The sequence below is a fragment of the Triticum dicoccoides genome, chromosome 2B, assembly GCF_002162155.2.
Source record: "Triticum dicoccoides isolate Atlit2015 ecotype Zavitan chromosome 2B, WEW_v2.0, whole genome shotgun sequence".
NCBI classification, from domain to species: domain Eukaryota; kingdom Viridiplantae; phylum Streptophyta; class Magnoliopsida; order Poales; family Poaceae; genus Triticum; species Triticum dicoccoides.
In genome coordinates this window covers 456,756,805-456,773,835 of record NC_041383.1, presented here as the reverse complement: position 1 = coordinate 456,773,835, position 17,031 = coordinate 456,756,805, and positions in this window count along the sequence as shown.

Here is a 17,031-nt window from a genome sequence, read left to right as displayed (position 1 = left end):
TTCAAAATCTTATCAAGGTATGTGCTTTGTGAAAGACCTATGAGGCGTCTCGATCTATCTCTATAGATCTTGATGCCTAATATGTAAGCAGCTTCTCCAAGGTCCTTCATTGAAAAACACTTATTCAAGTAGGCCTTAATGCTGTCCAGAAATTCTATATTATTTCCCATCAAGAGTATGTCATCTACATATAATATGAGAAATGCTACAGAGCTCCCACTCACTTTCTTGTAAACGCAGGCTTCTCCATAAGTCTGCATAAACCCAAACGCTTTGATCATCTCATCAAAGCGAATGTTCCAACTCCGAGATGCCTGCACCAGTTCATAAATGGATCGCTGGAGCTTGCATACTTTGTTAGCGTTCCGAGGATCGACAAAACCTTCCGGCTGCATCATATACAGCTCTTCCTTAAGATGTCCATTAAGGAATGCCGTTTTGACGTCCATCTGCCATATCTCATAATCATAGTATGCGGCAATTGCTAACATGATTCGGACGGACTTCAGCTTCGCTACGGGAGAGAAAGTCTCGTCGTAGTCAATCCCTTGAACTTTTCGATAACCCTTAGCAACAAGTCGAGCCTTATAGATGGTAACATTACCATCCGCGTCCGTCTTCTTCTTAAAAATCCATTTGTTTTCTATCGCTCGCCGATCATCGGGCAAGTCTGTCAAAGTCCATACTTTGTTTTCATACATGGATTCTATCTCGGATTTCATGGCTTCAAGCCATTTGTTGGAATCCGGGCCCGCCATCGCTTCTTCATAGTTCGAAGGTTCATTGTTGTCTAACAACATGATTTCCAGGACAGGGTTGCCGTACCACTCTGGTGCGGAACGTGTCCTTGTGGACCTATGAAGTTCAGCAGTAACTTGATCCGAAGTACCTTGATCATCATCATTGTTTTCCTCTTCAGTTGGTGTGGGCATCACAGGAACATTTTCCTGAGCTGCACCACTTTCCCGTTCGAGAGGTAGTACTTCATCGAGTTCTACTTTCCTCCCACTTACTTCTTTCGAGAGAAACTCTTTTTCCAGAAAGCATCCGTTCTTGGCAACAAAGATTTTTCCCTCGGATCTTAAGTAGAAGGTATACCCGACAGTTTCCTTAGGGTATCCTGTGAATACGCATTTTTCCGACTTGGGTTCGAGCTTTTCAGGTTGAAGTTTCTTGACATAAGCATCGCATCCCCAAACTTTTAGAAACGACAGCTTAGGTTTCTTTCCAAACCATAATTCATACGGTGTCGTCTCAACGGATTTAGACGGTGCCCTATTTAAAGTGAATGTAGCTGTCTCTAGAGCGTATCCCCAAAATGATAGCGGTAAATCGGTAAGAGACATCATAGACCGCACCATATCCAATAGAGTGCGATTACGACGTTCGGACACACCGTTTCGCTGAGGTGTTCCAGGCGGCGTTAGTTGTGAAACGATTCCACATTTCCTTAAGTGTGTACCAAATTCGTGACTTAAGTATTCTCCTCCACGATCTGATCGTAAGAATTTTATCTTTCGGTCACGTTGATTCTCTACCTCATTCTGAAATTCCTTGAACTTTTCAAAGGTCTCAGACTTGTGTTTCATTAAGTAGACATACCCATATCTATTCAAGTCATCAGTGAGAGTGAGAACATAACGATATCCTCCGCGAGCCTCAACGCTCATTGGACCGCACACATCGGTATGTATGATTTCCAACAAGTTGAGTCTTGGTCATCTTGCCCATGAGGCATGGTTCGCACGTGTCAAACGATTCATAATCAAGAGACTCTAAAAGTCCATCGGCATGGAGCTTCTTCATGCGCTTGACACCAATGTGACCAAGGCGGCAGTGCCACAAGTATGTGGGACTATCGTTATCAACTTTACATCTTTTGGCATCTACACTATGAACATGTGTAATATTACGCTCGAGATTCATTAAGAATAAACCATTGACCATCGGAGCATGACCATAAAATATATCTCTCATATAAATCGAACAACCATTATTCTCAGACTTAAATGAGTAGCCATCTCGTATTAAACGAGATCCAGATACAATGCTCATGCTCAAACTTGGCACTAAATAACAATTATTAAGGTTCAAAACTAATCCCGTAGGTAAATGTAGAGGCAGCGTACCGACGGCGATCACATCGACTCTGGAACCATTCCTGACGCGCATAGTTACCTCGTCCTTCGCCAGTCTCCGTTTATTCCGCAGCTCCTGCTGTGAGTTACAAATATGAGCAACGGCACGGTATCAAATACCCAGGAGTTACTACGAGTACTGGTAAGGTACACATCAATTACATGTATATCAAATATACCTTTGGTTTTGCCGGCCTTCTTATCTGCTAAGTATTTGGGGCAGTTCCGCTTCCAGTGACCCTTCCCCTTGCAATAAAAGCACTCAGTCTCAGGCTTAGGTCCATTCTTTGACTTCTTCCCGGTAACTGGCTTACCAGGCGCGGCAACCTCCTTGCCGTCCTTCTTGAAGTTCTTCTTACCCTTGCCCTTCTTGAACTTAGTGGTCTTATTGACCATCAACACTTGATGTTCTTTCTTGATTTCAGCCTCTGCTGACTTCAGCATCGAGAACACTTCAGGAATGGTCTTTTCCATCCCCTGCATGTTGTAGTTCATCACGAAGCTCTTGTAGCTTGGTGGGAGCGACTGGAGGATTCTGTCAATGACCGCCTCATCTGGGAGGTTAATGTTCAGCTGGGTCATACGGTTGTGCAACCCAGACATCTTCTGGATGTGCTCACTGACAGAACTGTTTTCCTCCATCTTACAACTGTAGAACTTGTCGGAGACATCATATCTCTCGACCCGGGCATGAGCTTGGAAAACTAGTTTCAGCTCTTCGAACATCTCATATGCTCCGTGGTGCTCAAAACACTTTTGGAGCCCCGGTTCTAAGCTGTAAAGCATGCCGCACTGAACGAGGGAGTAATCATCAGCACGAGACTGCCAAGCATTCATAATGTCTTGGTTCTCTGGGACGGGAGCGTCACCTAGCGGTCCTTCTAGGACATATTGTTTCCTGGCAGCTATGAGGATGATCCTCAGGTTCCGGACCCAGTCCGTATAGTTGCTGCCATCATCTTTCAGCTTGGTTTTCTCTAGGAACGCGTTGAAGTTCATGTTGACATTAGCGTTGGCCATTGATCTACAAGACATATTTGCAAAGGTTTTAGACTAAGTTCATGATAATAAAGTTCTAATCAAATTATGAACTCCCACTTAGATTAGACATCCCTCTAGTCATCTAAGTGTTACACGATCCGAGTCGACTAGGCCGTGTCCGATCATCACGTGAGACGGACTAGTCATCGTCGGTGAACATTCTCATGTTGATCATATCTTCCATACGACTCGTGTTTGACCTTTCGGTCTCCGTGTTCCGAGGCCATGTCTGCACATGCTAGGCTCGTCAAGTTAACCCTAAGTGTTTTCGCTGTGTAAAACTGTCTTACACCCGTTGTATGTGAACGTAAGAATCCATCACACCCGATCATCACGTGGTGCTTAGAAGCGACGAACTGTAGCAACGGTGCACAGTTAGGGGAGAACACTTCTTGAAATTTTTTGTAAGGGATCATCTTATTTACTACCGTCGTCCTAAGTAAACAAGATGCATAAACATAATAAACATCACATGCAATTATATAGTTGTGACATGATATGGCCAATATCATATAGCTCCATTGATCTTCATCTTCGGGGCTCCATGATCATCTTGTCACCGACTTGACACCATGATCTCCATCATCATGATCTCCATCATCGTGTCTTCATGAAGTTGTCACGCCAACGACTACTTCTACTTCTATGACTAACGTTTAGCAATAAAGTAAAGTAGTTTACATGGCGTTATTCAATGACACGCAAGTCATACAAAAAATAAAGACAACTCCTATGGCTCCTGCCGGTTGTCATACTCATCGACATGCAAGTCGTGAATCCTATTACAAAGAACATGATCTCATACATCACAATTCATCATTCATCACAACTTCTGGCCATATCACATCACATGATCAATCGCTGCAAAAACAAGTTAGACGTCCTCTAATTGTTGTTGCATCTTTTACGTGGCTGCAATTGGGTTCTAGCAAGAACGTTTTCTTACCTACGAATCACCACAACGTAATTTTGTCAACTTCTATTTACCCTTCATAAGGGCCCTGTTCATCGAATCCGCTCCAACTAAAGTGGGAGAGACAGACACCCGCCAGCCACCTTATGCAACTAGTGCATGTCAGTCGGTGGAACCGGTCTCACGTAAGCGTACGTGTAAGGTTGGTCCGGGCCGCTTCATCCCACAATACCGTTGAGCAAGAAAAGACTAGTAGAGGCAAGTAAGATGACAAAATCCATGCCCACAACAAAATTGTGTTCTACTCGTGCAAAGAGAACTATGCATAGACCTAGCTCATGATGCCACTGTTGGGGAACGTTGCAGAAAATTAAAATTTTTCCTACGGTTTCACCAAGATCCATCTATGAGTTCATCTAAGCAACGAGTCGAGGGAGTGAGTTTGCATCTACATACCACTTGTAGATCGCGTGCGGAAGCTTGCAAGGTGATGATGGAGTCGTACTCGACGTGATTCGAATCACCGATGACCAAGTGCTGAACGGACAGCACCTCCGCGTTCAACACAAGTACGGGACGGGAGACGTCTCCTCCTTCTTGATCCAGCAAGGGGGAAGGAGAGGTTGAGGAAGACAGCTCCACCGGCAGCACGACGGCGTGGTGATGGTGGAGAGGCAGTACTCCGACAGGGCTTCGCCAAGCACACAACGGAGGAGGAGAGGTGTTGGGGAGGGGAGGGCTGCGCCTTGGAGGGTGGTGCGGCTGCCCTCCCCTCACCCCTCTATTTATAGGGAGAAGGGAGAAGGGGGCCGGCCCCTCTAGAACCCATCTAGAGGGGGGCGGCGGCCAAGGGGAGAGGGGGAGAGGGTGGCTTGCCCCCCAAGCCAAGGGGGCGCCCCCTCTAGGGTTCCCCCCCTCAACCCTAGGCGCAAGGGACCAAGGGAGGGGGTGCGCCCAGCCCAGCAGGGGCTGGCTCCCTGCCCCACGCAGCCCATGTGGCCCCCCGGGAGGGGTGGCCCCTCCCGGTGGACCCCCGGAACCCTTCCGGTGGCCCCGGTACACTACTGGTATGACCCCGAAACTTCCCGTTGCCCGTTTGACAACTTCCCATATATAAATCTTTACCTCCGGACCCTTCCGGAGCTCCTCGTGACGTCCGGGATCCCATCCGGGACTCCGAACAACATTCGGTAGTCACATACCAGTCTTCCTAATAACCCTAGCGTCACCGAACCTTAAGTGTGTAGACCCTACGGGTTCGGGAGACATGCAGACATGACCGAGACGCTCTCAGGTCAATAACCAACAGCGGGATCTGGATACCCATGATGGCTCCCACATGCTCCTCGATGTTGTCATCGGATGAACCACGATGTCGAGGATTCGATCAAACCCTGTATACAATTCCCTTTGTCAATCGGTACGTTACTTGCCCGAGACTCGATCGTCGGTATCCCAATACCTTGTTCAGTCTCGTTACCGGCAAGTCACTTTACTCGTACCGTAATGCATGATCCCGTGTCCAACACCTTGGTCACATTGAGCTCATTATGATGATGCATTACCGAGTGGGCCCAGAGATACCTCTCCGTCATACAGAGTGACAAATCCCAGTCTCGATCTGTGTCAACCCAACAGCTACTTTCGGAGATACCTGTAATGCACCTTTATAGTCACCCAGTTACGTTGTGACGTTTGATACACCCAAGGCACTCCTATGGTATCCGGGAGTTACACGATCTCATGGTCTAAGGAAGAGATACTTGACATTGGCAAAGCTCTAGCAAACGAACTAAACGACCTTTGTGCTATGCTTAGGATTGGGTCTTGTCCATCACATCATTCTCCTAATGATGTGATCCCGTTATCAACGACATCCAATGTCCATAGCCAGGAAATCATGACTATCTGTTGATCACAACGAGCTAGTCAACTAGAGGCTCACTAGGGACATATTGAGGTCTAAGTATTCACACGTGTATTACGATTTCCGGATAATACAGTTATAGCATGAATAAAAGACATTTATCATGAACATTGAAATATAATAATACTTTTATTATTGCCTCTAGGGCATATTTCCAACATACATAACTCATATAAAATTATATCATCAGTGAACGTTAAGTGTGCGGACCCTACGGGTTTGAGAATGATGTAGACATGACCGAGACGCTTCTCCGGTCAATAACCAATAGCGGGACCTGGATGCCCATATTGGTTCCTACAAATTCTATGAAGATCTTTATCGGACGAACCTTTATGACAACATACGTAGTTCCCTTTGTCCGTCGGTATGTTACTCTCCCGAGATCCGATCGTCGGTATCTCCATACCTAGTTCAATCTCGTTACCGGCAAGTCTCTTTACTCGTTCCATAATACATCATCTTGTAACTAACTCCTTAGTCACTTTGCTTGCAAGCTTCTAGTGATGTTGTATTACCAAGAGGGCCCAAAGATACCTATTCGTCATACGGGGTGGCAAATCCCAATCTCGATTCGTGCCAACTCAACAGACACCTTCGGAGATACCTGTAGAGCTCCTTTATGATCACCCAGTTATGTTGTGACATTTGATAGCACACAAGGTATTCCTCGGTATCCGGGAGTTGCATGATCTCATGGTCGAAGGAATATGTATTTGACATTAAGAATGCAGTAGCAATAAACTGAACGATCATATGCAAGGTTAACGGATGGGTCTTGTCCATCACATAATTCTCCTAATGATGTGATCCCATTATCAAGCGATAACACATGTCTATGGTTAGTAAACCTTAACCATCTTTTGATGAACGAGCTAGTCTAGTAGAGGCTTACTAGCGACACGGTATTTTTTATGTATCCACGCATGTATTTAAGTTTCCGGTCAATACTATTCTAGCATGAATAATAAACCTTTAACATGATTAAGGAAATACAATAATAATCACTTTATTACTACCTCTAGGGCATATTTCCAATAGTCTCCCACTTGCACTGGAGTCAGTAATCTAGATTACATAGTAATGAATCTAACACCCATGGAGTCTTGGTGCTGATCATGTTTTGCCCTCGGAAGAGGTTTAGTCAATGGGTCTACCACATTCAGATCCGTATGTATTTTGCAAATTTCTATGTCTCCATCCTTGACCTTTTCACGAATGGAGTTGAAGCCTCTCTTGATGTGTTTGGTTCTCTTGTGAAACCTGGATTCGTTTGATAAGGCAATTGCTCCAGTGTTGTCGCAAAAGATTGTCATTGGACCCGATGCAGTGGGTATTACACCCAGATCGGATATGAACTCCTTCATCCAGACTCCTTCATGTGCCGCTTCCGAAGCAGCTATGTACTTCAGTTCACATGTAGATCTCACCACGACACTTTGCTTGGAACTGCACCAACTGACAGCTCCACCATTCAATATAAATATGTATCCGTTTTGTGACTTAGAGTCATATGGATCTGTGTCGAAGCTAGAATCGACGTAACCCTTTATGACGAGCTCTTCGTCACCTCCATAAATGATAAACATATCCTTGGTCCTTTTCAGGTACTTTAGGATATTCTTGACCCCTATCCAGTGATCCACTCCTGGATTACTTTGGTACTTCCCTGCCAAACTTATGGCAAGGCACACATCAGGTCTGGTACACAACATGTCATACATAATAGAACCTATGGCTGATGCATAGGGAATGACTTCCATTTTCTCTCTATCTTCTGTTGTGGTCGGACTTTGAGTCTGACTCAATTTCACACCTTGCAACACATGCAAGAACCCTTTCTTTGCCTGGTCCATTTTTTAACTTCTTCAAAACTTTGTCAAGGTATGTGCTTTGTGAAAGTCCTATTAAGCGTCTCGATCTATCCCTATAGATCTTGATGCATAATGTATAAGCAGCTTCACCGATGTCTTTCATTGAAAAATTCTTATTCAAGTATCCTTTTATGCTATCTGATGTCTGCTAGAACTACGTCGGTATTTCGCCAAAGAGGAAGGGATGATGCAGTATTGCCGTGGTAGGTATTTCCCTCAGTGATGAGACCAAGGTTATCAAACCAGTAGGAGAACCTCCTCACACCACGTAAATAGTACCTGCACACAAATAGCAAATACTCACAACCCGACGTGTTAAAGGGGTTGTCAATACCTTTCGGGTACGACGCCTCAAGATAGGCAAATAACGTGAGGTAAAAGTGGTAGATAGGATAAATAGATCATGGAACAAATAAATTGCAGCAACTTATTTTTGTACTTTTGGTTTAATAGATCTGAAAATAAATGTAAAGGAAAATAGATCGCAAAGGCAAATATGATGAAAAGAGACCCAGGGGCCGTAGGTTTCACTAGTGGCTTCTCTCGAGAAAAATAGCAAATGGTGGGAAAACAATTACTGTTGGGCAATTGATAGAACTTCAAATAATCATGAGGTTAAGCTGCAGTAAATGTCCGGGAGATTCAATACTATTGTTGAGGTTAATCTGGCCTTTAGCTCATTAAAGCTCTTCTCATAGTCCTTAGTCCATTCAAACTTTTTATCTTTCTTGAGGAGCTCTGTCATTGGCTTGGCAATCTTAGAAAAACCTTCAATAAAGCGTCGGTAGTATCTGGCTAATCCCAGAAAACTCTAGATTTTGGATACGGTCGTGGGTGCTGCCCAATCAAGCACGTCTTTCACTTTGCTGGGATCCACAGCGATGCCTTCAGCTGACAGAACATGGCCCAAAAATCCGACTTGCTTGAGCCAAAACTCACACTTGCTGAATTTTGCATAGAGCTGATGGTCATGGAGTCTCTGCAAGACTGCTTTGAGGTGTTCCTTATGCTCTACTTCACCTTTTGAGTATATGAGATTGTCATCGATGAAGACCCCACCACAAACTTATCCAAGAAATCCATGAATACCTTATTCATCATATGCATGAAAAAAGCAGGGGCATTGGTGAGACCAAAAGACATCACTCTATATTTGTAGAGACCGTATCGGGTAGTGAATGCGTTCTTAGGAATATCTTCCTTCTTGATCTTGAGTTGATGGTATCCGGTCCTTAGATCAATCTTGGAAAAGACTTGTGCCCCACTGAGTTGATCGAACAAATCATCAATCCTTGGCAGTGGATATTTGTTTTTGATAGTGACATTGTTCAACCGACGGTAGTCCACACACATTCTGAGACAACTATCTTTCTTGTCCACAAATATTGCGGGTGATCCCCATGGTGAAGAGCTCGGACGGATATATCCTTTCTGAAGCATCTCATCAAGCTGTTTCTTTAATTCCACTAGTTCTGACGAAGGCATTCTATATTATTTCTTGTATAATGGTGATGTCCCAGGCACAAGGTCAATTGCAAACTCAAGCTCACGGTCTGGCGGCATTCCTGGTAATTCCTCAGGGAATACATCGGGGAACTCACTGACCACAGGAATTAATTCCAATTCTTCAGCTACAGTGGTGAAGACTAATTCTCTCTTGGCAATGCTCCTACGGGTATAGAATTTTGTGGATCGCCCTTCTTGGCTTGTCAAGGTGACTTCTCGGGTTGCACAGTTGATGCATACTTGATATTGGGTCAACTAGTTCATTCCCAAAATAACATCCAACTTGGCAGACTCGATGATGATCAAAGAAGTTGGAAAACGGACTTCCTTGATATCAATTTCCAAATTACGGCAGACCAGATTGCTTCTGAGCACGGATCCCGGGGATTGAACCATCATACTTTCTCCCAAAATCGAGAAGGGAAATTTGTTTTGGGCAACGAAACTTCGCGAAACAAAAGAGTGGGAAGCCCCAGAGTCAAATAAAGTTATTGCAGGTATGTTGTTAACAGGAAACATAACAATGATGACTTCTGGGTCTTCTTGGGCTTCGTCTGCGGAGAGGTGGTAAACTTGCCTTTGGATGGTCCTCTGGACAAGGTACGACCCCATGTGGTTGACTTGTGGCCGGAATGGGGCATTCGACTTTCCGTTCTTGGGGCACTGTCTGGCATAATGTCCGGTTTGTCCATAATTGAAACACGAATTGTTGCGCTCACATTCTTCACGCACTGGACTGGTCACAAAATTCTTGACTTGAGTAGTGTTCTTGTTCACATTTTGCTGCCAATTTGGTTTGTACTCAACTTGAGTCAGCTGCAAGGTACGAGCCTTCTGCACTGGTTGTCCATCCTTCTTAGGCTCGAATTTACGCTTGTGGTCATTATTCGCGGGTCGGTTGTCATGCATAGGCTTGTGCTCCCTTCCTGCAATGAGGGCTTTGTTTACCAAAGTCTGGAAGTCTGGAAAGTCGAGCATACTGAGAGTACACCTAAGGTGTTGGTTTAATCCTCCAAGAAACTTGTCGATCTTCCTTTCTTCCGTGGCCACATCATAGAGAGAATAACGGGCCAAATAGTTGAACTTGTGCAAATATTCACTTACTGACAGACTTCGTTGGGTGAGAGCAAGGAATTCGCGTTACTTGACCTTCATAATACCGGCGGGAATATGGTACTTGTGGAAATGATCCTTGAAATTAGTCCAAGTGATTTCTTCGCCCGCAGGCCACATAGCTTTAGCATTATCCCAACATACAGCAGCGGCTCCCTCAAGATAGTGTGTAGCCAATGGAACCTTGTCAGCTTCTTTAGTGCGACCAATCTCAAGCTTCTTCTCAATAGTTCACAACCAATCATCGGCTTCCAAAGGATCAACCACTTGGCTAAAACTGGGAGGCAGTCCTTTGAATATCTGACAGCTTTGAGTGATGACCATTCTGATTTACGTTCTGCCCAACCAAAGCTTGCGCACTTTTTAACAGCTCAATCATATCGTTGTTCCTTGTTTCTTCAAACATGCGCATAATTTGTTCAGTGGAGGGCAAATGTGGCGGTGGAGGCGGTGGTTACGAATATGACTCGGGGGAATGTCATGCCTGTCTTGCTGAGCGACAAACAGGGACATCCTCATAAGCATGCGTGCTGATGCCTCCCCGCGTCATCCTATTGTTTGTTTTTCCCAATAAAAAGAAACCGCGATGAGCAACATCCCAAAATGGGAAGAAAAGCCAGCGACAAACCCGAAAGAAACGAAAACAAAATATCAAGAAACAAAGGGAATAATAAAAATTTCCAACATAATTATACATGAACTCGTACATGAAAGGTAGACATCATGACGGGTGCGACTACTCTCTGATACGTCTCCAACGTATCTATAATTTTTGATTATTCCATGATGTTTTATTGTCAATCTTGGATGTTTTATAATCATTTTATACCATTTTTTGGTACTAACCTATTGACATAGTGCCCAGTGCCAGTTGCTGTTTGCTGCATGTTTTTTACATCGCAGGAAATCAATATCAGATGGAGTCCAAATTCCACGCCAATTTAAGATGATTTTTTATGGGCCAGAAGGAACACAGCGGGCCCTGGTTGCACCCGGGGGGAGTCTCGAGGAGGGGACAAGCCACCAGGGTGTGCCAGGAGGCCCAGGCGCGCCCTAGTGGGTTGTGCCCACCTCGGGTGCCCCTGGACTGACTCTTTGCTCTATAAATACCCCAATATTCCATAAATCGTAGAGGAGTCGACGAAATTTTCACCTAGCCGCCGCAGAGTCCAGAACCATGAGATCCAATCTAGACACCATCACGGAGGGGTTCACCACTTCCATTAGTGCCTCTCTGATGATGCGTGAGTAGTTCTTTGTCGAACTTCAGGTCCATAGTTAGTAGCTAGATGGCTTCCTCTCTCTCTCTCTCTTGATTATCAATACAATGGTCTCTTGGATATCTATATGATGTAAGTCTTTTGGCGGTGTGTTTGTTGGGATATGATAAACTTCGAGTTTATGATCAGTTATATCTTTTTATATCCATGAAAGTTATTTGAGTTTCTTTGATCTCTTATATGCATGATCTCTTATAGCCTCATATTTCTTCTATGATATTTGGGTTTTGTTTGGCCAACTTGATCTATTTATCTTGCAATGGGAAGAGGTGCCCGGTAGTGGGTTCGATCTTACAGTGCGTGATCCCAGTGATAGAAAGGGAACCGACACATACGTATCGTTGCTACTAAGGATAAAAAGACGGGATCCATATCTGCCACAATAGATAAACGGATCTTGTCTACATCATGTCATCATTGTTATTGCATTATTCCGTTTTTCCATCAACTTAATACACTAGATGCATGCTGGATAGCGGTCGATGCGTGGAGTAATAGTAGTAGATGCGGGCAGGAGTCGGTCTACTAATCTTGGACGTGGTGCCTATGTAATGATCATTGCCTGGATATCATCATGATTATTTGAAGTTCTATCAATTGCCCAATAGTAATTTGTTCACCCGCCGTTTGCTATCTTTCTCGAGAGAAGTCACTAGTGAAACCTACGACCCCCGGGTCTTCTTTCTCATATATTTGCCTTGCGATCTACTTTTTCCTTCCGTTTATTTTCAGATCTATTAAACCAAAAAAATTACAAAAATACCTTGCTACAATTTATTTGTTCCATTATCTATTTATCACATCTACAAATTTACCTCACGTCCTCTGCCTATCTGGAGGCAGCGTACCCCAAAAGGAATTGACAACCCCTTTAACACGTGGGTTGCGAGGTGTTGTTCTTTGTGTGCAGGGGCTGTTTACGTTGTGTTGCTTGGTTCTCCTACTGGTTCGATAACCTTGGTTTCATATCTTTAAGAAATACCTAGCACCCTCTGTGTTGCATCAGCCATTCCTCTTTGGGGAAATACCGACGTAGCTTCAAGCCACATCGAAAGGAATTTCTGGCGCCGTTGCTGTGGAGGATATTCAACATCAACCAGGTTCCTAATCACAAATCTCATCTCCTTGCAATTTACATTATTTTCCATTTGCCTCTCGTTTTCGTCTCCCCCACTTCACAACAATTTCCATTATATTGGCCCTCTTTTTCGTTCGTTGTTTTCTTGTCAGATCTCGTGTTTGCTTGTGTTGCCATGTGCCTTCTATTTGCTTGCATCTTCGCTTGCTAAAAATATATTGATATGGATCCTCATCCACTTGCTAATCTTTGCAGGAGATCCATGAACCAATTGCTAGTGAATTGAGTTCAATAGATTATCTTTATGAAGTTTTGCTTGAATTTCGTGAATCTAAAAATTGTGATGAAGTGTTAGAAGAAATTTATGAAGTGATTCATGATAGCTCCTTGAATAAAAAGCATGATTGGAATGGCATTACTATAAATTCTTTTAACGTCAATTGTGTTAATGATATGCAAAACCCTAAGCTTTGGTATGCTAATTTTACTATAGTCTACTACTTGTTGCAATGATCATGATTGGGGTGATTCTTCTTATGATCTTGAAATTTTTTTTGAGCCCCATGATGAATATGAGATTGAAAACAATGTTTGCAATAATATTAGAAGTGGGTTTGTAAAGTGTCAACTGTAGATCCCACATATTTGGAGAATGTTCAATCTTATGAAATTTTTGATCAAAGTGGGTTTGGAGAGGTCATCACTTTAGTTAATGTTAATCCCACTATTTTGGAAGAGTGTCGACTTTGCATACATGGGGATCATATTTATGTCATGTGATAGCTATTTTGTCGAATTTGCTTATGATCCTACATGTAATTATTTTGAGATAGGAAAATATGGTTGTAGAAATTTTCATGTTACTAAATTACCTCTCTTCATGTCGAGATTGCTATCGTCTCTTTCTTTTTCCTTGTATATGCTACTTTTTGCTTGTCTTGATAATTCAGTTGCCTACAAAATGCTTATGCATAGGAAGTATGTTAGACTTAAATGTGTTTTCACATGTTACATGATTCTCTCTTCGTGTTTCAATTACTATCTTTCATGTGAGCATGATTGAAATCTTATGCCTAGCTAAGGGCATAAAACTACAGTGCTTGTTGGGAGGCAACCCAATGAATAAAATTTATTTTTGCTTTTTGCTTTCTATTCTTGAGTGTTAGCACAATTATGCTACTGTTATGATTGTGATTTTTGTGTTTTAGTTAGTGTTTGTGCCAAGTAAAGCCTTTAGGATCTTCTGGGGTGATAGTTGTTTGATCTTGCTGAAAAAGACAGAAACTTTGCGCTCACAAAAATAATTATCATAAATCACAGAAAAGAGATTTTGCCCTGATTTTTTTGAAGAAGGTTAATATACAAATTATGCTGGTCTTACTAATTTGGTAGAATTTTTGGAGTTACAGAAGTATTCGAAAGTTCCAGATTACTACAGACTGTTCTGTTTTGACAGATTCTGTTTTCTTTGTGTTGTGTGCTTATTTTGATGGCTCTATAGTTTTCTTTGATGAGTTTTTGCTATAGAAAAGTTTGAATACAGTAGATATAATACAAAAACAAAATAATAATTGGTTTGAAACATCACTTATAGTAGTGGTTTGCTTTCTTTTACTAACAGATCTCACAAGGGTTTTGTTGAGTTTTGTGTGATTGAAGTTTTTAAGTTTTGGGTTATCTTATGATGGATGAAAGAAGGATAGAAGAGCCTAAGCTTGGGGATGCCCCAGAATCCCAAGCTATTATCCAAGAATGAGCAACCAACTAAGCTTGGGGATGCCCCCGAGTTGCATCCCCTCTTTCTTCTAACGACCATCCGTATTTTACTCGAGACTATATTTTTATTCGTCACATGATATGTGTTTTGCTTGGAGTGTCTTGTATGATATGTGTCTTTGCTTGTTTTATTTTGTGTTTTAAGTCATCAATCCTTGATGGAAACACCTATTTGAGAGAGCCAAAATTATGTCATGACTTGTTAGAATTGTTCTCTATGCTTCACTTAAATTTTTATGAGCAATGGACTTGCTCTAGTGCTTCACTTATATCTTTTTGAGCACGGTGTGCTTAGTATTTTTGAAGAAATGCTCTCTTGCTTCACTTAGATTTATTTGAGAGTTAGTAAAACTTTGAAGAAATTCTCTCTTGCTTCACTTAAATTATTTTGAGAGAAAGAAAATATGTTATGCTCATGATCTTCACTTATATTTGTTCGATCTTATGAAAAGCAACACATGAAAATTAGTCCCAAAGTGATAGGTATCCAAGAAGGATAAAGAAAGAAAGAAATATGTCATGAATATCATTGGAACAAAATAAACTTGATTCTTAGTAATAGTTTTGAGATATGATGATGTGATATGTGAGTTACGTTGATGAGTAACTGTGCTCTAGTAAGAATATTGGTGTTAAGGTTTGTGATTCCCTATGCATGCATGAAAGACAATAATCATGCAATGAAAATTATATCCTACTTGTGGTGCATTATTCAGTGTTAATTATTCTTAATGCTTGCTTATGAGATTATTCGTTTCTTGGTTGGTCGCTTCTCAATCTTTTTGCTAGCCTTCATTTTGCACCAAGTATGACCTCTACTTGTGCATCCAAAATCCTTTAAACCAGTTTTGCCACATGAGTCCACTATATCTACCTATATGCGGTATTCTTTTGCCGTTCTAAGCAAATTTGCATGTGCCATCTCTAATTTTCAAAATGAACTTCTCTTTTGTGTGTTTGTTTCGCTCGCGGAACAATAATGGGTAGCTAATATTTTCCATGCTAGATGTGTTATTCTCACGATGAGTGTTTATTCACTTGTCATTGCACAAGAGTAAGGCAAAGGTTTTAGGGATGCCTAGTCCTGAAATGCAAAAATGATTTTATTTTATGTTGTTAAATAATAAATCCCTTGGAAAGTGTTGGTATGGAGGGCACCCGTGGATACGGCTAGCCATGGAAAGTGAAAGTTATGGTGGAAAAAGGAATGAACTTTATTTTCTGTTTGGGAACCGCCTATGATATATCTAGCATGGAAAGTGTTGGGATGCTCCAAGTCATTTTCGTTGGTGGGATGGATACACCTCCCAAAATGTTTTTATCTCTAATTTTTTCGCTTTGAGCTCTGGCACCTCTACAAATCCCTACTTCCCTCCGCAAAGGGCCTTTGTTTTACTTTATGCAATTTTTATTTCTGAAATTGAGTCTCCATCCTCTCTTATAAAAGCACCAACTAGGGGACAATATGATAGTACATAAGTGTTGGGTGTAGCTAATATTCGAGTGTGTTTCATGAATGGATCAATGTTTGAGCATGATGGGCTAGGGATAACTTGTTTTAGCATTGATATTTTGAAAGACATGGTTGCTTGTTGATATGCTTGAGTATCTAAATTATTATGTCAAAACTAGACTATTGCTTTGAATCACATAAAAGTCCCAATGTCCTCCATGCTATGAAGAAAACAATATGATATGACATGATAAACAACACTCCACATCAAAAATTCTGTTTTATCACTTACCTACTCGAGGACGAGGAGGAGTTAAGCTGGGGGTGCTGATACGTCTCCAATGTAACTATAATTTTTGATTATTCCATGCTATTTTATTATCAATCTTGGATGTTTTATAATCATTTTATAGTCATTTTATATCATTTTTTGGTACTAACACTACAGAAAAGACACATCCATGACATTTTGGGCCGAACAATTTTTTTCTTATCATACTTATGACACTTCTATGACGATAATTGTGACAAAACCCAGTATCATCATAGATGTGGTGGGATCCTACTTCTGTGACAAAAAATCATGACAGAAAATGGGGTTTTCGTCCTGGGCGGTCCGGAGACATAGCTGCATGACATTCTTTGGGTCGTCCATGACGGAAAAAACCGTGGTAGAACCGAGGGCGAGGAAAATTTCAGGGAGTTCCCGGTTATGGTGGGTGGTCGGGGGCCGAGCAATGCGCATTTCTCTCGTGCACGTACGCGCGTATGTGCGAGGCGTTGGGATCTAACTGAACCCGAGTGAGGCGTTGGGTTCTAACTGAACCCGAGCGATTGCACTAACTACGTTACTGAACCCGAGCGATCGATCCCTTGCTGTTAACTGAACCTGAGTGATTCCTTTTCTACTGCTGCTAACTGAAGTCGATCGA